Here is a 26,102-nt window from a genome sequence, read left to right on the forward strand (position 1 = left end):
GGAGTCTCCATGGGAGGACTGAACGTTTCGACCAGAAAAAGTCTGAGCTTTGGGATTTGGGCTCTTCCATTCATAAGCTGTGCAATCATGGGCAAGTTAATTTAATTTTTTGGAGTCTCAATTTCACCGTCAGCAAAGTAGGCCCAGGACGGTGTGTGGCCTGCTGTAGTTGCTCCGTCTAATGGCAACTACAAGGGCGCCTGGGGAGCTCAGTCAGTTAAGGGTCTGCCTTTGGCTCAGATCATGATCCCAGGGTCCTGGGATGGAGCCCTCCATGGGGCTCCCTGCTCAGCGAGGAGACTGCTTCTTCCTCTCCCACTGCCCCTCCCGCTGCTTGTGCGCTCTTGCTCTCTCTCTGACAAATAAAATCTTAAAAAAAAAAATGACAACTGTAATAACTTTAACTTTGCAAGATAGTGGAATATGTTAAAAACCTTCATGGTGGCCCCAAGAACTCATGCCCAAGAAATTGTAGGAGGGAGGAAGCTTTGTGCAAACAAAGCGCTAGGTTGCTAGAGCGGGGTGGCTCTGCAGGGTGTTTGCTGAGTCTGCATCGGAGGGAGTGGGGACCCACGCAGGACCACAGTGGGGAGATGGAGAGTTCACACCGAACTGGGAGCCATGTGTGATGGACTGACTGGTGATGACCACAGTGGCTGGTGTGGCTGAAGGTCTTTCCAGACTGAGGATGTGTAAAGATCAGTGAGAAGATCTGTGCATGCTGTAGGTGCCTGGCCTGAGCACACGTCTTCCCCTTCTCACTGCTCCCCATGTGTGTCTCGGGAGACGGAGAAAGTAGTGGAAGTCGAGGAAGGACTCCTTTCCTCTGGCGCTTTTTGTGGTGTGCAGGAGAGAGGGCACGGAGAGACAGCTGGAGGACCATCCACCATGTTAATTCAGGGCATCTGAGGGGCTCTGAGGAAGGTCACATGCGTTGAAATTCACAGAAATCTTGGAAAGAGCTTTGGAAGGGGGGGATCTTTGGTGAGGGTGATCACAAGACTGGGGGGGTCATCTCAAGGTCAGGAGGCTTCGGGGGACATCTGGGTCACACTGAACTCTGAAGTCTGAGGGCCGGGTCCTAAACTCCCTCATCTTTGTGCAAAAGCCCTGTGTTCTGGATATGTGGGCTTGGTGCTGAAAAGAGCCATTGATTGGAGCTGGAGGTTCATTCATTCATTCATTCATATATTGGGCTGGACATTTTTTGGTTGCATGCATCCAAAAACTCAATCCAAATTAATTTAAGGAAAAGAGAAAAAAAGAATGAATGAATGATTTATGTAACAATGATAATCCAGGTGGCAAATCCAGTCTGGTTAGGGAAAGCTCGATCCGGGGCTCTAAGAATAGAATAAGGACTGACTTCTCTCTCCCCTTCACTGGTTCCTCGAGGACAATATGGGCTCCCTGATTCCAGAACGAGAGGAAAAGGGACAACTTCACTGAAGCTCAGCGACAATCCTTTTGTGAGTCATTGACTCTACTGGGTCATGTGCAGATCCCCAAAGCCAGGGGACAGGAATGGTCTGATTGGTTTGGGTGCTCACATGATCCCTGAGAGCTGAGTAAGAAGCATGTAAGGAACAAAGCAAATCAGGGGGAGCTGAGGGCCGCGGAGAGAGCGAGCAGACTCGGGTGTGGAATGAGAGATGTCTGCTGTGGCTAATTCACGCGACACCCCAGGGCTGGCTCTGGGCTGCAGGAGATGGGAGGCCTCGGTCCTCATGGAGCTTACCTTCTGGTGGGAGTTCTGACCCTTGTCCCCATGGCCCTTTGTCTGCCCTCCTTCCTGGCCTGAGTCCAGCCCAGAGAGAGGAGTGAAATTAACTGTCCCTCGTTATTGTGACACTTCCTGGGAGCAACAAAGAGCCTTTCACAGCGAGAAAACGAAGAAAGTACATGCGGGATGACCTGGAAGTCATAGAATTTGGTTGTTGAGGCGCCAGATGGAAAATACCCAACAGGTCATGTTCCGAGTTTGGAGCTAAAATAGACACACTCTTAAAAAAAAAAAAAAAGAAGAAGAAGAAGAAGAAGTCCATATATGGCTAGCATTTCAGGTGTGCCTTTTGGAGTGAAGGACACTGAGCTGAGTTCTCAGAAACTGAAAACACACAGAAGGTTCTGGAAAAAAAAAATCAGTGAATAGTGGGAGTCATATTCTCTTCCAGGTTTCACTCTCCCTTGAGCTAGATGCACTGTGGTATCAACGGGGGGCCACGGGGAGGAAACTGAGGCTCCAGGATTGGGCCCTGGTCCTCCTTCTTGCTGCCACCAAGACACCTTTCAGTGGAGGGTTCCAGGCAGAGAGAGTGGCAGGTGACCAGATGCAGAGGGAGAGGACACAGACATGCCAAGGGAATTGGAGCAGAAAGCAGGCAGAGGGAGATAGGGTGGGAGCTGCTGTTGGGGGGCAGGACGGGCCAGACCTTTGAAGGAGTTGGGGAGCCAAGGAGATGAGCTTCAAGAGACGTTTTCTCCCGCACTCCTAGAGGACAGAAGTCTGAGATCAAGGTGTCCATAGGGCCATGTTCCCTCTTATACTCTAGGGAAGGATGCTTTACGTTCCTTGTTTGCTGCTGCATCGCTCCAACCTCTGCCCTCGCCTTCACAGGGACTTCTGTGTGTGTCTCTGTGTGGCCGCTCTTCTCATCAGTTCCAGCGGCGGGTATGATGGTTCCCCTGTGCTCCCGGGTGAGCTCCTCTTAGCTAATTGTATCAACAGAGAACCTGTTTCCAACGAAGGTCCCTTTTGAGGTTCTGAGTGGACACAAATTTCGGGGGACACCAAACCCCCACAGTGGCCTGATGTGATTTTTCCTTGGTGTGAAGGACCCTGGCAGCACAAGAAGTGGATTGGGAGGGGGGCAGCTGGGTCAGGGGAGAGAGAGAGAGAGCGGGGCGTGAGGCCGGGTATGATGGTGATGGAGGGACCGGGATGGTGCGGAAGCAGCTCCAGAGGCAGCATCAGCAGCACCGGGTAGTGGACACCGTGTGGGGCAGAGAGAAAGGGGGGTTTTGAGAACGTGCCCCAAGGTTTGGGTGGCTTGTCAGCCCCGTCGTCAATCAACCCAAGGTGGTGAGGCTCGGGGTAGGATACGAAATAGACATGCAGAAGGGAAAAAAGAAGAAAACATTTCCAAGAAAGACGAGGAGGCTTGGGTGTGCCTATCCCCGAGATTTGCCCATGAGCTGCAGTTCTCCGGGGACACTTCAAAACCTGGCTCAGCGCGTGGGCACCGCACAGAAATGGCTGATGGCCCAGCATAAATAGAATACGTAGAATAAATAACCCTCCCAATGAGCTCATTCTTCAATTAGGTGCCTCCTTCTCGCTCACGCCAGCCCCTGGGCGGGAAAATTGCTGGTGACGTGAGGAACCCAGCATCCTGTGGTTCCGCCAGAGCAGTCGGGGGACCCCGAGTGATGAGCTTGCCTCCCCCCTCCCCCACAGCCTGGGGGCCACGGCCTGACACAGCGGGCAGGGGTAGGAGCTGAGTCTGGACCTCTGACCAGCAGGGCTGGGAAGGGTCCCTAGCATTTTCCCCCACTGCCTCCGCAGCCAGGCTGTTTGCTTGAAGAGTCTTTGTTAGTTTCATGGGCTGCTGTGAGAGACGAACACCATGTTGGTAACTTCAAGGAGCAGATATTTACTTTCTCTGGAAGCCAGAGGTCTGAAGTCAGCATCCCTGGGCTGAAATAAACGTGTCTGCAGGGCCGTGATCCCTTGGGGTAGCGGGGCTCTTCCCACTTCTGAGGGCTGCAAGAGTTGCTTGACTGCGACCACGCCTCTCCAAGGATGGAGATGCGGATGTTCAGTGTTCCCTGGGCTTCCCTCTTACAGGGAAGCATGAATTGCATTTTGGTCCCACTGAGTAACCCAGATAATCTCCCCATCTCAAGAGCCCTAATTTAATCACATCTGCAAAGACCCTTTTTCCTTATAAGCTCACACTTACAAGTTCCAGGAATTGGGACCTGATATCTTTGGAGGGGCTATTATCCACCTCTTAGGTACTCCTTTACTTACAGTTGGCATGGACAAGTTACTCCCCTATCTGTGCCTCAGTTTCCTCCTATGTAAATAGTAGAGATTCTGCTTTTCATAAAAGAACCTCTGACCTTTAGCTGACCACAAGGTCAGTAGAATACAGACTTAATGTACCAGGCTTTCTGCAGCTTGCTGAAACCATGCACCTAAGTTCTGGCCAGTGGGATATCAGCAGAAGCTGGTGTGTGTGATTTCTGGGCAGTGTAGTTCTCCTTCCCTTTCTTCTTCTTGCCATTGGAAGTTGGATGTGATGGCTGCAGGGCTGGAGCAGCCATTTTGGACCATGAGGTGAATATGGGAATGCAGGTCACCACCTTGGAGGTTCTTAGGAAGATTGAAGAGGGTTGACAAGAGGGCATAGAAATCTGCTCTGAGAATATTTCTTCCTCTCCGTGCCCCCCACCCCCCTCCCCATCCCATTCCCCTCCCAAGCCTTGTCCTCCTCCTTAACCCACTGCTGCGATTTTGGTCCTGAGGTTCCTGAACCCACAGGTGTCCTCAGACCTGGCATTCAGCGCTCCAACCAGCTGAGTGCTGGGATCATGGAGTGGCCTGTCCACATACGCCACACCCACAGCTTGCTTTTTTAGTCATTCTCAATTATTAATAAAAATAATGAATGAGTAAGCAAGCCACTGTGCTGGGCACTTGACATGCCCTGTTTTCAAATTTACAGCAATTATTTTGTGGAGTTATTTGTATGGAAGAGATCATGTTATCTTTGGGAGAGTCCTACCTCCTGTCCCCGGTGCTTATGGGTGAAGAAGCCTCCAGTTTCAGGGCTGCTGGGGATGGAATCAGGCGCCGACCCGGCCCTCTGCTCTTCCGCGGTAGTTTCTGGAGCCCCCCCAGGGCACTGGCCCTGGGTTAATAAACATAAGGGAGACTAAGATTTTAAAAGATGAGTCCCACTCTGAGGAATCCGACATGGAGGGGTACGCTGGCAGGGGAGACTGCCTGGGGTCAGACCCTGCAGGGGTTCCTTGGAGAAGGTCAGATCCGAGCTGAGTCACGAAGAGGGGTGTGTGTGTATAGACAGACACACTGGGGTGTGGGAAGTAGACTGGTTGTCCTGGGCAGGGGTGAGGGTTTTGAGTCTGGGCAAAAGAAAGTTTCTTCCTTCCAATTGAAGACTTATGTTTCTTTTTCCTCCAAGAAGCGGGTTTTTAAACATCAACACAGCACTTATTTACTGAGAGAAAATCAGGAATATATGGAAAACCACAGAGCAGACCTCTCCATCTAAGCAGTCAGTGCTGCCAATTTGCCGCTGTGGCTCACCCTTACGAGCCGTTCCCCCTGCCAGACACCTTCTCTCTGGGTCCTCGCGTGATGGGAGGGGTGAGGGAGCCCTTTGGATCGTCTCTCAGAAGGGCTCTAATCCCATCCATGAGGGCTCCAGCCTTGTGACCTGGCACTTCTCAGACCCCCACCTCCTAACGTTGGCACATTGGTGGTTAGGGTGTGAACGTGAATTTGGGTTCCACTCAAAGACCCCTCATTGCTGCCTTGTTTTTTTTTTTTTTTTTTTAAGATTTTTTATTTTATTTATTTTGACAGACAGAAATCACAAGTAGGCAGAGAGACAGGCAGAGAGTGGGTGGTGGGGGGGAAGCAGGTTTCCTGTTGAGCAGAGAGCCAGATGCCGGGCTCCATCCCAGGACCCTGGGATCATGACCTGAGCTGAAGGCAGAGGCTTTAACTCACTGAGCCACCCAGGCGCCCCTCATTGCTGCCTTTTATAGTGAAAACCTCCCTCCCCCACAAGGAAGTGGTAGTTTCTTTTCCGTTTCTATGATTTTGTCATATAAATGGAATTATTCAGTATATCGTCTTTGAGATAGATCGATCTCTCTCTCTCTCTCTCCATATTTCACTCAGCAGAATGCCCCTGAATATTCTCCATGTAATTTTGCTTCCTACAGTGTGACGAAGGTCTTCAAATCGATGGATAGGTCATAATGGATTTAGTAAACCCTCCTGCTACTTAGCTGATTTCCACTTAAAGATTATTTTGCGTTCTGCTGTGGCAAACGTCCTTGAAGCTTAGCATGTACTGCTCTAAAGATTTATTTATTTTTTTAAAAGATTTTTTTGAAAAAAGATTTTATTTATTTATTTGACAGACAGAGATCACAACTAGTCAGAGAGGCAGGCAGGGAGAGAGAGAGGAGGAAGCAGAGAGCCTGACGTGGGGCTCAATCTCAGGACCCTGGGATCATGACCCAAGCCGAAGGCAGAGGCTTTAACCCACTGAGGCACCCAGGCACCCCTAAAGATTTATTTCTGAAGATAGATCCTTGCATTGAACTTGGGAGGCCTGGATGTTTCCAGAAACATCTTGCCTAACTGCCCAGGAGAGGCAATGTCCTGATTTTTACCCCTCCACCTGATGTGGAAGACTGTTTGGGTCCCTATCCCCTGCCCCCCCCCCCCAAGGGAAACGCTCCTGTTCCCCTCAGCTCCTATGAAGCCCGGGGTTGATCAGGATGGACAGGAAGGAGCAAGGGCAGAGAAGGAGCCAGAAAATCACCGAGGGGCCTATGGTCTGAGGGAAAGTTGATGGGGCTCCTCTATGTATCCTGGTTTGATGAGAGCTTCCGTGGTCACTCTCCCGAGAGGACACAGGGGACAGAGGGGCCCTTCTAGCCCTCGATCCCGCCCAGTTCCCCCCTGAAGCATGACCAGCACCGGGCAGGGCTCGCAAACATGGGCTCTTCGGGGCCACGTGGGTCATGGAAACCGTGACGTCAGGAGCCCATGCTCTCTCCTTTCTCCCGATGCACTGGTTCTGAGCTCTAGCGATCTTCCTGCCTCCCCACGCGCGGACAGAGGGAAACGTACAGGAAATTTTCTCTTTGCCTTTTAGCTGGCACTGACCACACCGGCTCAGCGGCTGCCACCACCTGGCACGCTCTGAAGGTCCATCCCTCCCCTTCTGCGGGACCCTGAGCCTCCCCTTCCACTTCCCTCCTCCCTCCCCGACTCCGAGCCCTCGTTTTCTGTCTGACTTCCCATTCGTGTTCATCACCACTCACAGTACGGATTTCTGTCTGTTTTGTCTGCTTTCCCCACATGGCTGCTGTCTTGTTCTGTGTGTATCCTCCGTGCGGAGGACAGTGCCTGACTCCGGGTTAGCTCTCGAAACATCCTGTTGAAGGGATGAGTGAGTGAACTCAAGACGAAACAAAAGGAAGAGTGAAAAGAAGAAAGAAAAACTAACCTCCTCCCGCAGAAGACATTCCATGCTGGAGAACCACACCGGGCAGCCAGCGGCTCTCTGGACCGGTGAGTGAAAGGGGCTGGTGGGGTCTGGGGTAAACTGACATGTTGCCGCCTGGCGGGGGTGGGAGGGACACCCAATGTCTCACCCCAGCCTACTGCTACCTTCAGTTTTTTAGGATTGAGTGAAAAATCTCACTTTACATTACCATCATCAAATAGAGTTGCCAATATTTGATCATTTTTGGCCCACAGAAATGGTAACTGCGTGGGATTCACACTTGAATCACAATTCCTCCCGACTGAAATGGTTGTCAGTGCACTTACAACATCATTTAACAAGAATGAACCCGCTGCTGGGGCCAAAGTGACACTTGGAGGAGTTGGGCGCTCCCAGGGCCAGCAGGTTGCAAGTTCTACCAAGGCTCATGGCCATTAGCTGCCACCCCCCAAGAGCTTCCATCCCATCTCTGGGTGCGGCAGACATGGCAGTGAGCCGGGGGAGAGGTGGGCCAGATGGAAAACAAGTCGGCGGGTGACCGTGTGGCGCAAGGGTGGGAGTTGAAGGAACCCCCAGCCCTCGCTCGGACCACCTGCCTCGTTCCCACCTCAGGCTCCTTCCTGTCCTCGCAGTGGCCACAAACCACTGTCTCCTCTTTTCTCTGGCCAGAGCCCTCGAAGACCCATATGCCCACACGCCCAAGTCATTGGCCACCAAGCCTGAGTTCCCTTTCTCAGCTGTTGGAGAGAGGAGGTGCTCAGGGGGCAAAGGCAGCTCCAGGTGATAGAAAATACTTGCCTTTCTAGGCATGGCCATGGGGTGAGGGAGCCTGGCTGTTCTTCCCTTCTCAAATCCTGGAGCTTTCCAGCATGGCAAAAAGAAAGGAATGATTGCAAATCAGTTAGACATTGTACTAGACAGCTGGATGTTTGCTACACTGGCACACATTTACAGACGTTCGGAATCAGACTTTTACCAGGTAGCATCTGTCTTCTCCACTTGCTTGAAATGATCAAGCTAACCTTGACCGGCTGCTTCTGCACGCCGGGCACACTTCCGAACGCTGCATGTGTTTGCTCACCAAAGTCAATGATATAGGGACCCGCTGGGTCCCTTGTTATAGCAGAGAAAATTCAGGCACAGGAAGGTTAAGTAAGGTGCCCAAAGACGCACAGTTAGAAAGAAGAGCGGTCTGGGGTTTGAATGTAGGGCTCCAGGTGGTCCATTGTGAACCTCAGTGCTGTGTTGCTCTGTCTGTGTAGTGAGGGCAGGGACCAGCCCGTCCGCTCCGCGCAGGGTCCGCAGCATCTGGCTCGGAGTAGATGTTCACTGCCTGCTTGTGGAATGAATGGATGGATGGATAAAGACCCTTTTACCGGAGTGACGGCCTACAGTGAGGGGCTCCAAGACCTCGTGTGCTGTCTTTTGTTTGATTTCTCTTTGGCAAGTGAGGAAGCGGGTAAGTGAGGGAGGGGGCGGGGCAGTGGGCAGAGGGAGGGGGCGGGGCAGTGGGCGGGGCAGCGGGAGGGTGGGGGTGGGGAAGTGAGTGTGGGAGTGGGCGGTGGAGCGAGCAGAGGAGGGAAGGGCGGAGTGGGTGAGTCTGTGAAATTGCACAAGGCCAAGAGGCCAATAGGAGAGCAAGGGAGACTGAGCCGGAATGTGCAGGCCCCAGTCCTGGGTTCTTTTCTTTTTCTGACCACTGCTTGTGGTTGCGAATCTGGACACTCACTTTGCTTCTTCCTTTTATTTTCTGAACCGACATTGGAGGGTTGGGGTGTTTAGATACCTGGATGGTGTCAGGATGTCCCTATGAGCTCCCTGTTATCCTGGAGGTGGGTCACAGTGGACCTCGCTGTGTCCCAACAGCTCTGGGAGCAACAGCAGTGGTGAAGTCCTGCATCTGAGATCGGACCAGCGGGACATGGTGGACATGGAACGGTCAGGGCAGGCCATATTCACTCTGTGCTTTCTAGAATGTGGGCACTCAGCCGTGTCAGTGTTTGGCTGGTGATGGCTCTGGCTTTGAGCTTTCTTGACAGCTGGGGCAAGTCAGTTCCAGAGTGCTGGGAGTCTGTGTCCTCGCAGGGCAAATGCACCTCATGAATGTCTCTCTCTCTTATGAGATGGTCATAGGTTAAATGTGATAAGGCAATAAAGTGGCCTCGGGCAGGGCCTGCAGGAGACCTGCACTAAATGCAAAGACACAGGTCTCTGCAGGTGTATGGGCATCCATTTACTTACAGCGGAGGCCAGTGGCATCTCCAGGAGTCCAATGACTTTTCAGATGTGACCCAGTTGGGTTGGGACTGAAAAGAAAGAAGGAATGTTTCCACCCTCATCTTTATGTTTGCTTTAATTTCTAAAGGAATGTGCTAACAAGAAAAGGCAGGATGGGCTGACGTGGTGTTAATTCTGGAGATGTCTCTTATTAATTCATCTTTCACTTACGGTATAACCCAAGGCAAATCCCCCCAAATGCCAGGATTTGAGAAGAAAAGATAAAATCATTTGTAGGCAGTTCTGGTTCTTCCCTGCAAAAACTCTCAGAACCAGAGAAGTGGTAGCCGAGCTGGCTCGGAGGTGTGAGAGAATGTTCCTGTCTTTGGAAGGACACGTGGGGAGCCAGAGTCACACTTGGAGCCAGGATGAGGAGTTCTGACCTGAGTAAAAGCATAGATTGTCCTACGGTGGGCTTCTGGGTAGATTCTGGTCTTTTCCAATAAGGAAGAGGATTCTGCCTTCTTTCTGCCTCTTTTGGGTGTGGCTGAGTTGGCCTGAAGGGGCCAGGCACGAAGCCACTCCCCCAAAAGAATAGAGTCTACCAACATGTTTCTCCAAGCATTGGCAAAACCACTGTGCTTGGAGTCAGAGACTAATGATGGCACATTCCTTCCTCCCTTCCTTCCATTCATTGGTGATGTTTATTGTAACTTAACTGGGAGGATTAGAAAAAGTGCCTGAAAACAAGGAAATCCCTCCTGGTTCTCCCATCTTACTTAGCTAAATCAGTGTGCATTTCCCAAAGTTGTGCAGTGTAGCAGTGGTAGAATGGTGGGTTTTTTTTTTTTTAAGATTTTATTTATTTATTTGAGAGAGAGAGAGAGAGAGACAGAGAGAGACAGCATGAGAAGGGAGGTCAGAGGGAGAAGCAGACTCCCCATGGAGCTGGAAGCCTGATGTGGGACTCGATCCCAGGACTCCAGGATCATGACCTGAGCTGAAGGCAGTCACTTAATCAACTGAGCCACCCAGGTACCCTAGAATGGTGTTTCAATGGTAGAATCCTTGCCTGCTGGATGCGGTGTCATAGGAGGCATTCTGTTATAAACAAGAATGTGGGAAAATGGAATCCATGTTGTCCCCAGCGGTGTCTGATGGGGGCCATTAGCACACAACTCAGCAGGGAAGGACCCTTGGCTTTCAGCTCCTGGCTGGCCAGAGGCACGGCGCGGCCCCACTGCTCCACTCTGCGGAAGGCAGTATATGCTCTTGGGAAATGTGGGATGGGGACCAAGAATGGTCAAGAGAGGAAATTATCATCGGGGACGACTCAGCGACAGTGACCTTTTTCTCCCTTGGAAATGAAGTGGGGTGAAGGTCTGCTGTGGGGGGGCCCTTGCCCCTCCCATGCCGGCACACACCAGCCCACTGCCTGCCCCCTAACTAGCATTTATTTGCCCAAGGGCTTTCTGTGGCAATAGTGTTGGATGTGTTGTTCTTGGGGCAGGCTGAGTGCTGGGAATTAATGTCCCCTGTGGGCTGTCCTCAGCCATGACAGAGGAACGGTGCCCCAGCCCTTCTGGGGGGACATCTGCCCAGTTTCCCCAGCAGCATGAAGGTCTGTCACTTGCTAAGGCACTTGGGTGGTAGCTGGTCACATGCCCGGTGCCAGCCTCTCTCACTCCCCACCCCTCACGAGATGTCCCATGGGCTCACCTCCCGAGTTAATCCTTTGCATTCACATTCTTGCCTCAAGGTCATACCTAGAAGCCCACCCCACTAACCTGCTTGACACTTGGGCAAGAAAGACAGACATGAAACTAACAGTGTGTGATGCGTGCTTGAAAGGAAGGCCCGAGAAGCTGGGGGGAGGCTGTGGGGACTTAGCCTAGAAACACCTCTGTTTGGGATTGTTTGCCTGAAAATGGATTTTTGTAGGGCCCTTTGGCACAGTGAGGGAACTTTGAGAGGAGCTCCAGTAATGATTGAGTGTTTCATCTGGGCCGGGTGCTGAGATCTGGGGAGTGAACGTGCGGACATAGATGTAATGGTTGTCAGGGAGGGGGGGGGGTGACAGGTGCTCTGGCTGCTTTTAAAAGGGGGCATCGACCTAATCAGGGAAGCCCAGGACAGTTTTGCTGAGTGGAGCTCCAAAACACAGAGGCCTTAGGGACCCGTGTTCCAGGCAGAGGGCCCAGCATGTGCACAAGCACAGAGCGGCAGGGGATGTGTGCTGGGCGCCCGAACAGGGCTGACGTGATGGGTGCTTAGTGAGCGAGGTGAGGGTGACCGGAGATGAGCTGGCAGGGCGTGTGCCTGGGAGACGTGTCCACGGCTGTTCAAGGATTTGGTTGGTCCGAGGAGTGCCGTACAGCCGAAAATGATGGGCTATTAAGAGGCTTAGCTGACTTGATCAGACTTCGTTCTGAAGAGATCACCAGCTGCTCTGCCCTGTGATCTGATCAGAGGTCATCTAAAGATTCCCTCCGATCGCCTCCCTTCTCCTCCTGCCCACTGGACCCTTCTCCTCCTGCCCAGAAGCAGGGAGACTGGGACAAGCCACGACAGAAACGACGGTCATTCACTTGAGCCAGCGAGACGCACCGTGTTCCCCATCTTGCCAATGACCTTGTCGTTTCCAAAAGCGCTTTACTGCGGGAGGAATGAATGGGGCTCCGAGCAGTCTTATATAACAGTTGGACTTCCCTCTCGAAAACAGGGCTGGAAACAGGGCTCTTGTCAGCCGATCAGCCCCTAAGAGCACGCCTTGGATCTGATAAACAGAGGTTGGCAAATGGGAGGCTTGAAGGCAGTGCCAAGCCCTGTGGTTTGGACCGGACTTACGGGTGAAACAATCGAAGCAGCTCACCCTGGGCAGAAGCGAAAGGGTGGGGGAAACTCAGCAGACACAAAGGCACAGTGTGGGAGACGGAGGGCAGGCCCTGTTACGACAGCCTTGCAGAGGCTTCCAGCCCGCCCACCAGGCTGCCATGCCATCCGCTCAAGTCACTACCATCCCCCCACCACCACCACACAGCTCTGCAAGAAAGGGGGTGGGGTCGGGTACCCGGTGGCGGTGGTTTGAAGCCTGGTGGGCGCTTCTGTGGAGAGCTTTTAGGGACAGTGAGTTGTTCCTCCTGATTGATGACGCGGCTTAACTCATTTGTTTTGCCATTTGGACGGGTTTTTTTAAAAAATTTTTGTAAAAAGGTTTTATTATTTGAGGGAGAGTCCGTGCGGAGGGAGGGGCAGAGGGAGAGGGAGAAGCAGGATCCCTGCTGAGCAGGGAGCCCGACGTGGGGCTCCATCCAGGAACCAGGGATCATTCCCGAGTCGAAGGCAGCTGCTTAACCCACGGAGCCCCCCAGGTGCCCCTGGATGGTTCTGAACGGAGCCAGGCACCTCCCCCCCAGTGTTGCTTGTGACCACAAACACCTACCAGGAGCCTGGCTGGGGGCACGTGCCGGGGGCCTGGGAGGAGGTGGTGGAACCACACAGAGACCCCTCCCAGGCATGTTGTTTGAGGACAACACTGTCTGTCCAAGCAGACCGGGCCTGTTTCTGCTCCACCGACCGCTCACGCACTCATCGGCAGGACCTCACACTGGCAGCTTCTGGGTCACCTGTGGCTTGACAGAAATGCAGGATCTGAGACCCCTCCCCGGAACCCCCCGAGGCAGAGTCTGCCTTTTCACAAGCCCCCTGGTCATCTGCGGACACGGTTCCATTTGGGAAGGGCGGCCCTGAAGCCCAGGCATCCGTGGTCTGTGATTCCAAGTCATGTTTCTGTGTTCGGGGCCGTGGTCGCCGCGCACTGTCTCCTCCCATCATTTCATCCCCAGACCAGCCCCAGACCAGGGGGCAGGAGGAAACCAAGATGTAGAGAAGGAGACTGAGGCTGATTTTGTCCTGTGCTCTGCCCGAGCCCATCCTGCTGGTGGAGGGTGGGGTCATGTCTGGGGGGCTCCTGCTCTCCTGCTCCCCGGGGAACCCAGCTGCACACTCTCCAGCCTGGCAAAGCCCAGGCCCTCCCCCCAGAGTCCTCCCTCTGTGCGCCACCCGAGCGGGGTGTCACGTGCCCCAGGAACCACTTGTGGGACGAGCTGGGTTCTGGGCCACGGAGTGACGTGGTGGGCAACCTGAGTGTGACCGGAGAGGCTCACAGCTTCCAGAGAGACGGACTCTCAAGCAACTGCTGGCCCCAGTGACGTTAGGGCGCCCCCTCATTCCTGTGGACTCGGTACCCCACCGCCGAGGCCAGGAGGGCCCTCAATTCCCGCCTCAGCTGGCAGAATGCCTCAGGGTCCTGTGGAAGGACTGAAAGGCTTTTTTCTTTTTTTCTTTTTAAATGTAAAAACGTGGTGATTGTGGAAACTCATGTTGACCTGTACTTGACATTGTGGTGTTGTTGTTGGGTTTTTGTTTTTTTTTTTTCCTTATTTCACTTCTATTAAGGGGCTTGAGTGTGGGGTTCAGACAAGGACTGGATGGGCAGCTGGGGCTACTTGCTTGTCACAGTTTAATCTCTCAGCTGTGTGTGGTGGTGTCCTTGGTGAGCTATGACCATGGGTGTTTCTGGAAACCCAGCTGGAAATGCAACCTCAGCTGGCCCCGGGCAGACTACGGATGGACGGATGGACACTGGAAGGTGTGTTTCTGGCTGAGCAGGTGACTGGGGAGCAGTCTGCCTGTTCTCTCCCTCTCTTTCCCTCTCTCTCTCTTCTTCTGAGGTTCCTGTCTGACCCTTGACATCTTAACCTCAGTGACTTCTTAATTTTTAAGGAGAGGCAAGTGAGCGAATCCTTTTGGGGACAGATAATAGGTTCTTATTTCATTGTGCTTTTTTGCCCAAGCACCCAAATTAATTTAAAAAAAAAAAAGTTCTATAGCAAGATTTAAACTTCTAGAAGAGATTAAATTACATCTGTTGCATTTTTCCAAAGGTCATAGGCAGGTTTGTGAAATTCTGGGATCCCCACTGTAACTGCAACTCATTCGGCTTTAAGATTTAGGAAAAGTCAGGTCCAAGTTCACATCTTTCTTTGCTGAATACCTACTACATGCCCAGACCTCTCTAGGCTCTGGGATTCTAGGTTCCTGTTTCTGGGGGCTCTCCATTCTTATAGCAGAGAAAACTGAACACATGAGTAAATAGGCGACCTTCAGACCCTGATCAGTGCCATAGGACAATAAAATGGGCAACGTGTGGCCGGCAGGAGGGTGGGGAGGACAGTGTTAGATGGGGGTACTCAGGGGAGGCTTCTCTGAGGGGTGACATCTGAGCTCAGATCCCTGGGCTGAGCCTCCCCGGCCACCGGAAGAGCAGATGCAGAGACCCCAAGGAAGGAAGAGCTCGGCCTGTTAGGGACCGTGAACAAAGGCTGGTGATCAAGGGGGAGAGTGAGGACGAGAGCTGGAGAGGGACGCAGAGACCAGACCCCGCTCGCTGGGCCTGGCAGTCTGCGGCAGGAACGGGATTCTAGTTAAAAGGCACGAGAGTGCCGTGATCTGATTTAGGGTTTCAAGGCCTCCCTAGCTGCTGTCTTGAAAATGGACTGGTAGGGGACAAAAGTGGGAGCCCAGACGTTGGTGAGGGGGGCAGTCATTTGGGGACAGTGCTCAGACAGAGATGCCCCAGCCAGGCAGTGTTTCTTCCCCTGTAACCACCTCTCTCCAGCAACCTGAGCTTCCTTTGCGTTAGCATCGCTAGAAGGCACCAGAACCCTTTGGTGGGTTTCCCCGCGAGTAGGCAGAAGCCCACTGGGAGTGCCTCCCACCCCGGAAGGCCTGGCTCCTGAAGGAGCTCAGAGTAAGGTGGTCAGAATTTCCATTTCCTCATCATTGCTCGCTCAGAGACACCATCTCAAGGAAGAAACACACTCATTTATTCATTTACACTTAACGTGTTCCAAAATGATGGAATCTCTCAATAGAGAAATCGGAGAGAGGAAGCCATCCTGTGTGTGTGTGTGTGTGTTTTAAATTACTGGGTGTCCGATAGGCAAGGCATTGAGCTTAAGCTCTTTATTACCTTCCTTAATCCTCTCACCAACTCCAGACGTAGGTTCAATTATTATCCCTGTGTTAGGCTGCTAACCTAACCTAGGTTAGATTACCGAGGGGTCATGGAACTTCATCTGCAAAGCACCCAGGAAGCACCGGGGACGAAGGCATGAACAGCCATGACGCACCTGTCTGTGCAGCCCCTGCCTTCACCCCGCCCTCTCCACTGGCTCGCTTCTGCCGTGCACCTGCCATCGCAGGGAAGAGACCGTGAGTCTTGACTTACTAACTGGGTTCTAGAAACTCCTTCTGCATAGACTATGTTAAGTCCTTTGGCCCCAGCCAATTCTCCATGTCCTAAGCACAGAAGTCTTTCTTCTACATCAGAAGCAATACCAGTGCTGCCCCAGAAAAGTATTCCTGGGGATACTTGATGTTTTCTACCCAATACGCTGCATTCCTTGGCACCAGAAGTAAGTTTCACAAGTCGAGGACCCCGTTGCTCGTTACAGAGTTTAAGACAGTCCTTCTTATGGGTTTCGTACCCAGCCCATGGTGGGTTTGTTTTCCAATGGAAGGTCACGGCCCATGATATCCAGTCGGTTGTGATAAGCAATACCAAGAAAAGGAATAGAATAGAAAATATCAAAGTCAGAGCACATTTCTTGCAATAAGGGAAATATGGCTTATTGAAACTTCTCGTTTATGGGCACCAGGTCACAAATTTGTTGAGGTCTTAACATTTGAGAGCTAATGGATCAGGGTGTTGTTGGAAGATTGCACAGCTGGAGAACACACCCTTTGCCATTCAGTGGTCAGCAACCTTAGCTACAGAGAGCCTTTCTTTTCCTTTTGCCCCACCCCTACGACCATCAGATAGACAACCTAAACCATGAAGATAGCAGAAGGTCCAGCTCAGTGTGAGCAGCTGTCCAGTCTACCTGTCCTGCCTCTGCTCTGGGGGTGGGGTGGGTTTCGTTGAGGACTGGCCCGAACACCAGCCCAGAGTGTGGTCCTTCCAGTGAAATGGACGCAACGCTTTTCAATTCCGGTGTCTCCACATTCAGATGACAGTCGATAGTCATGATGGCTTATGGGGCGTCTGAGTGGCTCAGTCACCCAGTGTCTGACTCTTGGTTTCAGCTTAGGTCATGACTTCAGGGTCCCAAGGTCAAGCCCCACGTTGGGCCCCACGCTCAGCGCGGAGTCTGCTTGTCCCTCTCCCTCTGCTTCTTCACCCTGTTCTCTTTCTCTCGAATAAGTAAAGTCTTAAAAAACAGAACAAAACAGTAATGACGGTTTGTAATGACAGCAGTGTACTGAGGCGTATGCCAACTGGGCACTTTCCACATTGCATCTATTTAACTGTCCTGGCAAAGCTATGTGGTGTAGGTTCTCTCATATCCCTTGTTTATGGAGGAAGAAACTGAGGCTCAGGTGGTTGTGCTTACTTGCCCATGTGTGTGTGTCTGGAATCTTCTCTTGCAAACGACAGATACCCAACAGACTGTCTTTGTGTGTAGAATCAACAGGACCCTGCTGGTCAGGTTTTCCGCTGGGTTAAGGACCTCCGATGAAACCAGGAATCTTATCTTTGTTTCTTAGTGCTGCACTTTCCTCCCTGGTGGCTTCATTTAAAGATTTTATTTATTTATTTGTCAGAGAAAGGGAGAGAGAGTGCATGCAAGCAGGCAGAGGCAGAGAGAGAAGTAGGCTCACTGCTGAGCAAGGAGCCCAATGTGGGACTCATTCCCAGGACCCTGAGATCATGACCTGAGCAGAACGCATCGGCTTAACCGACTGAACCACCCAGGCGTCCCTGGTGGCTTCATCTGACTAGGCTCTTCCATACCCTTCCATAGTCTTGTCGCAGGATTTCTTCTCCTTCGGTGCCCAGGGTTCTTGGTCACGCTGCATCGAAGAATGCAGAAGTGGAGCAGGTGAAGAGGGGTGGGCCGCAAAGCAAAGCTGATGGAACAGGCGTAGAGTTAAAGCAAAGCCCGTTGAGCTGTGGTACAAAGCTACAGAAGGAGGACCCTAGAGGGTGGTCGATTTGGTGTTTAGCTCTGGTTTTCCGGGGCTTGTTGGTGGGCTGTTTTTAATCTGATTAACCCCTGCACCTGTCACCCAGTCAGGTTTCTGTCATCTACCTGTCACACAGGGGAAAGGGTGGAGGCCTCCTTCCTGGGTGGTGTAAAATCCTTTTAAGGGCGGTTTCCTTTTAAGGCGGGGGGGAGCACCCTGTGTTCTTTGCCCGCCTTTCTTCCATATCCTTCCGTAGCCTCACACCGGCTGGGCTTGTAGTCCACAACCTCCAAAACGTTGGCACTTCTTGCTTGCTGGTTGAAGCCAGAGTCCTGTCTTTCACTCTCGTTGGCCAACCACGACCACGAGTTGGGGCCTGAAGGTCAGCCCCACCTGTACTGCACTGGCTGAGAGACGGGAGGAGTCATTCCATTTACCAGCGAACTCTTGCCCTATCACAAACCCCTCAACACTTAGTGGCTTAAACCAATACCCTCCAGCCCTCATGGAAGTCACAGAGGCCCAAGATAGGGCTTGGAAGACTGCAAACCCTCTTGAGAAAAAGCTTGGCACATCATTGCTTCCAACACAGAAGAGCTCACCCTCTCTTTCCTGCTTGAGGAATGGAGGGGCATGGAGGAAGGAGGCAGCCATCTTGTGTTCAAGAGTGTGAAGCCAAGAGAATCCTGGAGCAGGCCTGGCATCTTGGGTTGTTCTACCTGCCCACCTCCTCTTACCTCGGAAGGTCCCGTTACGGGAGGACGATAAGCCTTTATCCTTCAGGCCACTCTGTGGCATGTGTTCTCTTACTTGCAGCCGGAAGCACTCCTAATCAACACTCCAGCGTCCCCCGAACATTTGTACCGAAGTCTTCGAGTGTGCAAGGCCACGAGCCAGAGGGGAGACCACTATTCCTTGTGTTACACTTTCTTGCTGGGTCCAGAGCTGTGCTGCTTGGCTTGCACTATATTCCTGGGCAGAGAGAAATAGCTCTTTGGGTTTTATTTCAGAACCGCCTTCTCCGCAAGAGCCAGTTACCTGGCCACGGCAGGGTTTCTCGGCCTTGGTAATGTCGACATTTTGGGCAAGATAATTCCTTGCTGTGGATGCTGTCCTGTGCCTGGTAAGATTTTTAAAGCATCCCTGGCCTCCACCTGCTAGATGCCAGGAGTGTCCCCCTCTTCAAGCTGTGGTAACCAAAAAATGTCCCCAGGGGGGCCGAATTGTCCTCTGGTGAGAACCACCGGGTGCGAGGGATCCTCTCACTTCAATGTTGTCTTGCAAAGCTCCGAGCATCCCTCTTGCCTTTCGCACCCATTTCTCCCTCTCCGTCAAGATGGCCTTTTCCTAAGTTTTTCCCCGTCAGGCTGCGGCCTCACAGAGCTCTCCTCTTCAGATGGCCTTGCTCGTTGGCCCAAAACACCCCGAACCCCCCTGGCCGAAGGCAGCCTTGAGAAAGCATTCTGATGGTTTCTTCCAGGTGTTCTCACGGGCAGACGGAAATGGGGCCGTTGCCTGAAGCCCGGGTGTTTCCCACAGACCTGGCTCAAAACCGAGCACAGTAAACAGGTTGGGAATTTTAGGAATAAGAACACGCTTCCTCCTCGTAGGAGCGCCGTCCCTCCCGGACTGAGCTGAGTCCGGAGGGAAAAGCAGGAAGGAGAGCTGCGTTTCCAGCCCCCACATGGGCCTTGAGGAGAGAGAGAGAGCGTCTCTCAGACTTTGTCATGAGTGAGGAGTCGAGGAGTCGTTCCTGGAGGAGAGGTGGGGGGCGGGGGGCAGGGGCGGGGGGCGAAGCCAAGAGTTGGAGCCCCGGCCCCATCTGCTCGGGGGGAACTGGGTGTGTCTGGATTCTGTCTCACATCTTGGAGTGACTCATTGGTTCTTCTGCTCTCCAGAAAACCCACCGGCCTTGTGAGGGTCTTCCCATCATCACGGAACTCTGTTTCATAGAAAATAAATTGGATCCGTTGGTGTGTGACTCATCTACACTGAAGGTAGCCAAAATCGAACGTTGGGAGAAATGTTTGCTGACCAGTAAGCCAGGAGAGGCTTTTCCTCAACGCCTCCTTCCCTTTGAAAACAGGAGGCTACCAGAGGCCAAAAGAAAGTGAGTCGGGAGCTGGCGGGGGTCCCTGTCCAGACTCCGCCCCATTCCCCTCTGCGGCCGCCTGTCAGCCTGCCCTGTGTCCTCTCCAGCTCCTGACCCCGTGCCGGCTAAGCTGCTGTCAATGTGGCCCTCCTTTTTGGCCCAGCCCTTCTGGTACCAACAATGTCCTTGTTCTTATTCAGAGGGAGGGTTCCCTTTCCCCCTCACCTCTCCCTTGGCCTGGTCTCCTAATCCTCTGAGAGACAGCAAAACTCTGCGAGTGTTTTTCTCCCCAGATGAATGGAGAAAAGGGGGCAGGTGCCAGAAGTTTCCAGCCAGCACTTGATAATTCCTTCTTCCTGCCTTGAGGTTTGAAAAGGAGCACTGGTTTATGATTTTTCATTCTAGGTTCCTAACCAAGAAGCTTCTTGAAGCTTATCTCATTGCAGGTGAACAGAAACCCAAGGAGAACTGGCTCGGATGAAGGAGCGAATTTGTCAGCTCATATCATTGAGAACGCTGGTGGCTTCAGGCAAAGCTGGATCTAGGAGCTAAAAGATGCCACCAGCAATCATTCCCTTTTCTCCATTTTGCTTTCTTCTCTTGGCTCCATTCTGAGGCAGATTATCCCTTCCAGGGGCTGAAACACCCACCACCAACCTCAGCTTTAGAAACTGTAGAAACTTTAAGCATCTGGACAGAAAACATGATGCTGCCCTTGGTCACGACCCAGCCGATAGGGGTCCATGCAGCTGCTTATACTGAAGAGTGTTTCCTCTTTCTGTTTTCCAGTTCTTCCCAAACCATATACAGAGAACATGGATTTGGTTAGGGTTAGTTTGGTTGCAGACAACAAATCCCTAGTCCAAATGGCTTAGGCATAAAAATCATCTTGAAAGACTTAAGAATTGCTTGAGGAGTGAAGGGCAGACAGAGCAGGAAGAGGAAAACGGGAATCCACTGGGACTCAACACGACATTCCTCTCTCGCTGTCCGTGATCTCTGGCTCTCTTTGGGCATTACTTTCAGTTTTTCCCCTCTCTGTGTCTGAGGTCTGGCTTTTTCTACGCTCACTACAGGAGATGGTCACTGCAAGTGGCTCCCACAGCCTCTTGGAGGTCAAGGGAAGCCCGTGTTCCGCCTCCAATTTCCGGGAGAGAGAATCTGATTGGGCCAACTCCGGAGGGTCTGCCCTCGGTCCAATCAGCTGTGTCCGAGGCCGGACACATGGCTGGCCCTTCACTCTATAGCGCTTTCCTCCCGACAGGAACAGAAGCCGATTCTCTGGAAGAAGGTGCAAGACGGTTTTCCTACCGCAGTGGGAGCCGTACCTTGTCCTCATCTTCAGACAAACCCCGTGCAGGTGTCCTGGGTTGCCTCGTCTCGCGTTTTTTGGAGGACTTCACTCCTGAAACCTCCTTCTTCCTCTTCTGTAGCTTCCGTTTGCTCCCTTGTGGCTCCACACGCAGCCCTGGTGCCATTCCTGTACACCACGGGTTCTCAGCTGCGGTGCGACCGACACACGGGACTGAATCATTCTCTTTTGGGTGGGGGGGGCTGTCCTGCTCCTTGTAGCGTGTCCCTACCCACTAGATGTCTGTAGTACTCAAGTGTGACAACCCAAATTGACCCTGGTTGAGAGCCACTGCCACAGACAGAAACAAGTCTGGACACTCCCCTCTATAAGGGAGTCAGTCACTGCCCTTGACCCCTTGACCCCAGGGGCACCTCTATACGCATGACATTTTCTGTTCCTTTGCACAGCAAAACATCTCTAGAGGGGCTAAGTCGCAATGACTACACTTCTCTCCTTGGACTTCGTGCCCATCACTGTGCTGGCACAGTCCTAAGTCACCTATAACACACGTCTTTAGAGCCACGGGTCAATTCTCCATCCTCATTGTACTTGACCTCTCAGAGCGGTTGATACGATGGACACTCCCTGAAACACCTTGATTCATGTCTCGGTACACATCTTACCTTCCTTCTGGCTTACTGGCCATTCCTTCTTAGTCTCCTTTGCGGGCACTTTCTCTGCCCCCAGAGCTCCGACCTAAGCCCTCTGCTCTTCCTGTATTCACTAGCTAGGGCACCTCACCTGGTTCTGATGGCTTCTCAATAGATCTTCTGCCTGGATTTCTTCCCTGAACTTTGAACTTGTGTCTTCAACTGTCCATGAGACATTTCCACCTGGATATCTGCAGTGTGTCTAACAACACTCCGTATCACGAGAGTGGTCCTTCTTCGCTGCCCTGCCTCCATCTGAACAATTTCGTAACAGTCAGTCATGCCACCATCCATCCAGTTCAAGCCAAAGATCTAGTCCTTGATTTATTCCCTTGCCTTCCCCTGGACATTTGCTCAGTAAGTCTTACCAAGATTATGTCCAAACCCAACCACTTCTCTCCACCCTTATCCCTAAACCTCTAGCTTTGCCCACCATCATCTTGGACTGTCCATCAGCCAGCTGTAACTAGACGTGTGCCCTTGGCCCTTTCCCTTGTGCAGTCCAACTTTTCCAGTCCATTCAGACAGATCCAATTCAAAAACCTCCAAGGTGTCCCGTTTCCCTTAGGACAAAATCTGAGCATCTTACCTTGGCTCCCAAAGATCTCCATGTTCAGCTCATGGTGCCTCTTGGAGCTCACTTCTTTCTGGTTTACTGACTTGCTCACTGCTCTCCAGGCTCACTGGCCCTCCGTCTGTCCCTCATCCAGCCTGGGTTCTTTCCTCTCTCAGGGTCTTTGCACCTGTGGCTCCTTCTTCTCTAGATCCGTAAGTGGTTAGCTTCTCATCATTCTGGCCCTCTCAACAGCCCATCAGAGCAGCAACACCAGACACCTCTAACCTCTCTCTAGAAGCCCACCCCATTGGATCATCTTCATAACCCTATCCATACCCAGTCCAGACGGTGAGGGACTCGTGAGTTCTCTGTGGACATATGAAGCATGCTCTAGAAATAAGTTATTCCCTACAGAAACTGGTCTTTAGGCCTTCATACAATATAAATGGAACTTTCATTTTAACAAACAACCCCGTATCCCTCTCTCTCTGTGCCCCTAACAACCTGACTATTGTTTCCTTTTTTTTTTTTTTTCCCCTCAAGCAATTTTGGAGCAAAATAAAAAATTTACATTCTTCATTTATGGCAGCCAACCTTTTTTTCTTTGCTTTGCTAAAGCTGCCAGATACTACTTGCCTTAAAAAGGCACTTTGAGGTCCAAGGAAGGAGGGAAGTAGATGAAGGATAGCGCTGTTTTAAAGGGCGCGTTTATGAAAGGGAAATATTGTGCCTTCCTGGGCAGCTGGATAAGCCTGGAACGGTGGGTTTTGCTAGGAATTTGGTGCCCTGCTAACGAGCTGGTTTGCTTCTCTGGGTATCTAGGCATGTACTGCAGGCCTGGGCGTGGACGGAATGCGCATGCCTACATCACAGATCTATGTGATAATATTCTATGCGTTATCCCCAGGTCGGAACTCTTCTGGTGGAAGACAGTCACGACAAGCAATGGTAACCCAGCTCAAAATGACTTTGGTAAGGGGTGCCTGGGTCGCTTAGTGGGTTAAAGCCTCTTCGGCTCAGGTCATGATCCCAGGGTCCTGGGATCGAGTCCCACATCGGGCTCTCTGCTCAGCAGGGAGCCTGCTTTCTCCTCTTTCTCTGCCTGCCTCTCTGCCTACTTGTGATCTCTGTCTGTCAAATAAATAAATAAAATCTTAAAAAAAAAAACCTTTAAAAAAAAATGACTTTGGTAAAATGCTCATTCGTTGGTTGCCCAAATCCAAGAAGAGGCCAAATAACAGAGGGCTGCAATGCCTCTTGGCCTCCGCAGTGGCGTGCCATCATCGTTGGGTCAGCAATGTTTCTGAGTCAGGAGAAATAGGCAACGAACAACCGGTGCAAGGGGAGCCTTTCCCAGCCCAGCCCTGAAGCGTTCTGCCTGGTCAATGACTCAGTGGGGACAGGCGAAGCCTGGGGAAGGCTCCCATTGGCTTACCTCTGGTCCGGCAACCACTCCTGGACTAAGCGATTGGACCATTTGTTAACAAGAGGGTCCCACAGGAACCACGTGGTCCAGCACGCATGAGGGTGGGGGGCATAAAAGGGGGCCAGGTGTTCAGAAGGAGGGTTGTGATGGGCAGAGGAAGCAGTTAGGGTCCTCTGCTAACTTCCTAATGAGGGTATGATTAGAAAGTTCTAGCTGTTTCCATGTCTGGCGTTTTCTCAGTTTATTTCCTGGAGAGAAAAGTGAAATATCCTGTTTTGTTCATAAGAGGTTGTCAGGCGGCCCTTCCCGTGATTCCAGCCCCCACAGCCTGTGAGCCTGTTGCTGTTTTTCCTTCCAGTGTTTCCTTCCCCTCTTCCTTCTACCTGGACTGACCCTTGGGCTTCTAGCTCATCTCCAAATCTGTGATTTTCTTTCAAATCGACTTATTCTTGCTCACCCGCTGTATTGACATGGAATTTGGTGAACCGTTTTTAAAGTAGTTTCTTTTTGGCCTTTGCTTTCCAATTTTGGTGAATTAAAAAATATTAATCGAGATATAATTGACATATACTATTAGCTGTACTACATAATGATTCAGTATTTGTGTATATTGCAAAATGGTCCCCACAATAAGTCCTTAGCATTCATCACCATACAATTTTGATGACTCCTGAGTGGTGATTACAGTTCTCAAAAGAGAGCATCGAAAATGACCCAGAAGGGGCTCCTGGGTGGCTCAATCAGGTAAGCCTCCGACTCTTGATCTCAGCTTAGGTCTTGATCTCAGGGTCCTGAGTTCAAGCCCTGTGTTGAGCTCAATGCTGGGCATGGAGCCTACTTAAAAAAAGAATGACCAGAAAATTTGGCCATTTGGTCCCATACAATGAAGGGCCTCCATAAGGTGGGGATAACAAGTCACTTTCCAAATGTTAACCCAGACATTGCAGGCTGGAGACCTGTAGGTCGGATTTGGCTCAGATCTGTGTGACTCATGCAGCTTAAAAAAAAAGAAGAAGAAAAGAAAAGAAAAAGGAAATCCAAGTTATTTATCGACATTTGAAATAAAGATCTCTATCTGAATTTCCATCTTCTCTACAGGTATCAGGAGAGGGAGCTTTGACCGGTGTGTGTGTCTGTGTGTGCGTGCACTGTTGTGAGTGGGGGGGCACACCAGTCACCACAGCCCTTTGAGCCGTTCAGGCGGCCAGCCTGGCGGGACCTGCTGCCTTCCTTCCTCAGGTCTCCTCAGATCGCTCTGGTGCAGAACCATTCTGTTCTACCCAGGGGAAGGGCCCTGAGAGCCTTCCTGCCTGCCCTGGGCCTGCAGCCCAGACCCAAGACAAACCTTGAGGAGCTTGAAGGCTGGCGAAGAGTGGGATTCTCAGGAGCGAACTGCTGGGTGCGCGGCGTCATAGGGCGTATCTTTGGGCAGGAGTAGAAGTACGCACGTGTAAGACGATCCCCGCTGTGGTGCCCATGTCACTGTCTCTGCCCGCTCCCCTATCTTCATTTTTCTACCAACATTTTAATGCTACAGGAAAATTCCATCACGGGTGCATTTAACTTGAGTGGATTTTACTGTATCTGCTCAGAAGAGGAAGGAAATCTCTGGGTGCGTATTTGGCATGTGTATGTATACTCTTTTTTTTTTGGCGAGGAGTAGGATTTTATTTATTTATTTTTGTGAGAACTCATGAGCAGGGGGCAGGGGCAGAGGGAGAAACAGACTCTCTGCTGAGCAGGGAGCCTGATTCGGGGCTCCATCCCAGGACCCTGGGATCATGACCTGAGCTGAAGGCAGATGCTTCACCGACTGTGTATGAACTCTTCAGGGTATGCACTCTCCACCCCTGCCCGATCCACTCGTCATCCCTAATGAAGGGGAATCCCTGTCATTCCCACCATGCTTGTATCCACAAATCCTGCTTACAGCATTTTGCACATAATTGATGGGATTTTTCAAGAGTAATGCTGACCACACCCAGCTCCTTTTATATGCACTGATGGCGACTGCACACTGGGTGATTCCTGGGGAGCCAACCAGGGAGAGGACAGATGAGGCCCAGGCCTGTGTGGGACTTGCCGTCTGGTGGGAATTTTGAGCTTGGCACAGCCAGAGTGAATCTCACTAACTCTTACCCACCAGCTTACCAACATGAGAGTTCACAAGACATCTTGGAACCACATAATAGATGGGAAAACATGGCAAAAACACAGGAAGTAATTAGAGGTTAACAAGACATTTCCTGCTTGTTGCCTGTGTGAGCTAAGGCACCCAATTAGCCTCTCTGATCTCAGCTTTTCAGGTGGCCCATTATAGTGGGTCCCCTACGTGGCGTTCCTAAAGAGGAGAGACGGTGATAATGCTCACCGTTTATTGGGCTTGTATTCTATTCCAGATATTGTGCTCAGGATTTTATAACTATTACACCATTTAACCCTCCAACCGTGTGAGGGCTAGTTACCAACATTATCCCCATTTTATAGATAAGCAAACGG

The sequence above is a fragment of the Mustela nivalis genome (assembly GCF_964662115.1).
Source record: "Mustela nivalis genome assembly, chromosome: 8".
Lineage (NCBI taxonomy): Eukaryota > Metazoa > Chordata > Mammalia > Carnivora > Mustelidae > Mustela > Mustela nivalis.